The following is a 3,751-nucleotide window of genomic DNA, read 5'->3' as shown; positions in this document are numbered from 1 at the left end:
GGGAGCAGAAAGAAATGTGATTGTTCCAGAGTTGAGAGGAAAGTGCAGGCTATAATTAGATTGAGAGAACATCAAAATGTAAGGACTGATAGGATTATTAAAGTTGGAAAGTTTAAACGGGTTTTGTATAAAGAAGTTGTGCCTCCTTTACCTGAATATTTTAGGGAAATGGATATTGTGTTTGGCTTGGGGAACACTTCCTTTGCCTAGTATTGTAAAACCAAAATCTATTGGGTTGGCCAAAAAGCTCATTTGATAAGATGTTATAGAAACTAACTTTTTCTTGGTTTGTGTCTAAAACATTTAACAAAATACTTTCTATATAATGGGGAAAAAAATAAAGCCAGTGTCTATGTTAGTTATCAAACATAATTACAAAAGACACATCTGAGAACCATCTCTTAAAAACCAGACCAAAAGCTTTGAAATGACCTAGATGTTTCCCCCTGATTGGTTGACCTATGATAAGGAAAATTCTAAAACTTGTGTTCATCATTGCACCATTTAAAAATGGTTTACCTGTATATCTTTAAGCAGTACTTGGTTTGTTTTTGAGCCTTATAAAAATGGTGCCATAATGTATATATATGCAACGGAATATTACTGAGCCATAAAAAGGAATGAAATTGGGTCATTTGTAGTGATGTGAATGGGTGGACATAAAGTCTGTTATACAGAGTAAAGTAAGTCAGGAAGAGAAAAACAAATGTCATACATTAATGCATATATGTGGAATCTAAAAAGATAGTACAGATGAGCCTGTTTACAGGGCAGGTATGGAGACACAGAATAGAGAATAGACATGTGGACACAACGGGGGAGGGGGGCAGAAGAACTGGGAGAGTAGAATTGACATATACACACTATTGTGTGTAAATAGATAGCTAGTGTGAAGCAGCTGGGTAGCACAGGGAGCTCAGCTCAGTGCTCTGTGACCTAGAGGGGTGGGATGGGAGTGGGTGGGAAGGAGGTTCAAGAGGGAGGGGATATAAAAATCCAACTAATATTTTGGCCAGCCCAATATGACTAAAGCCCTAATGGAGGCTAAAAAAAAAAAAGAATGAAAGTGTTGAGCATTCATCACAGATATTCATCCATAGATGAGGAACTCTCTACGTTTTCCCTTGTGATTAATTGAGACTCTGAATTTCAAATTCCATCCATACCTCCTGCCTCGAAACTTGGAGTCAGAGGAACCATCTCCTAGCCAAGCTCTGCCTCTCACTTGCTCTTCATTGTTGAGCAAGTCACTTCTCTCCTAGTTTTCTGGCTTGTTAAGCTGTTGAATATGATAATAGCATATTCTCTGTCAGTTTTGTGAGAATGAGACAAAAGTACAGAAGTGCCTAACATAATATCTGACACAGGAGTAGGTATGTAGAAATATTAGTTTAATCTCAACTGCCACACTCCAAAAAGACTTTCCTCCACTTTTTACATGGGAAAACAAAGGTTCAGAGAGATTTGTCATTTAAATTACCTATTTTAAGTTCACTCCTTGCTGGAAATCACTAGGCACTTGCCTTATCTCTCCATGGTTGCCTGCATCTCCTGGTTCCTCAGGGTGTAGATCATGAGGTTGAGCACAGGGGTCAAGACTCTGTAGCTGATGGATGCAGCCTTGTCCATGGAGAAGGGAGTGAAGGGTCAGGCATAGATAATAGATATAGGGAATAAAGCTCAGAGACACGACAATGATGTGAGTGGTGCAAGTGGAAGCTGCCTTCCTCCTCGCCTGCCCAGAGTGGGACCTCAGCATCGCCAGGATGACAGTGTAAGAGATCAGAAGGAGGAGGGATGAGATGAGGACCAGCATCCCATTGTCGGAGATCATAAGGAACTCCAGGAGGGAGGTGGCCATGCAGGCAAGTCTCAGCACTTGTGGAATGTCACAGTAGACGTTATCTAGGATGCTGGGGCCACAGAAAGGTAATGTGAGCATCAGAGCCAGCTGGACAATGGAGTGGACAAAGCCCCATACCCAGGCAGCCACCTCTAGACCCACACACATTTGAGAGTTCATGATGGTGACATAATGGAGGGGCTGGGAGATGGCTACGTAGTGGTCACAGGCTAACACTGGGAGGAAGAAGACAGTCCCACCTCCCAGAGAGTGGAAGAAGATCTGGGTCATGCAGCCCTGGTAGGGAATGGTCTTGGTGTCATGCAAGAAGTCCACCAGCATCTTTGGGAAAGTGACTGTAGAATAGCAGATGTCTATGACAGACTGATTTCAGAGAAGAAGATACATGGTTATGTGGAGCTGAGAGTCAGTAGTCACTGTGACCATGATGAAGAGGGTTCCCACAATGGTGATGACATAGACAAATGGGAACACCACAAACAGGGATTTCTGGAACTCCTCCATCTGTGAGAACCCCAAGAGAATAAACTCTGACACTTGTATGATATTCTATGTTTCCATGGGACCTTCCCCACATGCCTAGAGAGAAACCATGCAAAATGAAAACTGTAACAATTCAATCATTCTCCTTTAGAGAGTTAGGATTCAGTTGATCAAAGTCACTGTTGAGTACCACTCCCCAAGTAGAATTTAGAAGAGCCTTTCAAGGAGATAAATATATATTTCAAGGCTTTCACACTCATCTCCCTAACCACACCCTACATTGTATTACAAGCATTAATACATTACATTAATTGTACAATGCTGTCCTTGTCCATGGGTCATGTCTGATTCATACTTGCTGTGTCTGTGAACCACAGGCTTCACAAATATAGTTGAACCAATCAATGGATTGATACACATGTCACCAAGTACCTATGACCACAAACATAATCAACCTAGGTGCATAAATCCTGAGAAGATATTGAGATTAATGATTAATGCAGTTAGATAAACAGGTAGATGTTCTTCATGGTGAACATTTGATGGGCTTCCCATGGTTCATTTGCTAAAGAAAGAGATGTGTACTAGAAGAAACTGACGTGTACAAATTCAGAGGAAAATGTAAAGAAAAATAAGCAATTGATTTTGGCCACAGTGAAGCTGGGATGATTAGAGTTTCTCAAACCTTCCCACGTAAATAGTTCTCAAGTGGTGTTTGTTGTCATGGAGCCATCTGTGGGATAACTCCAAGCAGCCCAGGACAAGTGTAAAATCTTAAATCCTCCTGTGTTATATTTTAAAACTTTTGTGAATTTTCTATTAAACACATATCTCTAGATAATCTTTGGAAGTCAAATTTTGTGGCTTGTGAAGCTTTGTAAGACCAAAATATTAAAGAAAAATAGGATAGGGGAGGGAGGGGAATCAAGATGGTGGAGGAGTAGGATGTGGAGTTCATATTCTCCCACAAAAATATTGAAAACATATCTACAAGTGGAACGATTTACACAGAACAGCTACTGAATGCCAACAGAAGACCTCAGGCATCCAAAAAGACAAGAAAACTGGTAAATGATATTTGACTAATAAATACAAATAGGAAATCACAATGGTCAAGAACATTTAAAATATATATATTTATAAATAATACTCTACTAGAAAAAGGAAAAACAAAAAAAGGGTGAAATGTCACTGACCAATATATTAAAAATAAATAATGCAGATTCTCTATCAATCAAAGAAATCTAAATTCAAATCAACATTTTAAAAAATCCACTTATAAAGGCTTATTGAGATAGGCTTTCTCACACCCTAGTGGTAAAAGCATAAGTTAATATCACTTATCTAGAATGCAATTTGTCAATCTACTTCTGGGTTTTTAATATATACAAAATCTATTGTGAC

The 3,751-nt window shown here is 39.4% G+C and overlaps 1 pseudogene; it reads right to left on the bottom strand.

Moving 5' to 3' along the window:
- Window positions 1-1,076: 1,076 nt before the first annotated feature.
- LOC122693369 lies at window positions 1,077-2,425 on the bottom strand (annotated as a pseudogene).
- Between the last annotated feature and the right edge of the window lie 1,326 nt (window positions 2,426-3,751).

Source organism: Cervus elaphus, chromosome 5 (assembly GCF_910594005.1).
Source record: "Cervus elaphus chromosome 5, mCerEla1.1, whole genome shotgun sequence".
In the NCBI taxonomy this organism is placed as follows: Eukaryota; Metazoa; Chordata; class Mammalia; order Artiodactyla; family Cervidae; genus Cervus; species Cervus elaphus.
The sequence above is the reverse complement of the archived record's forward strand: the minus strand, read 5'-3'. Positions and strand labels throughout refer to the sequence as shown.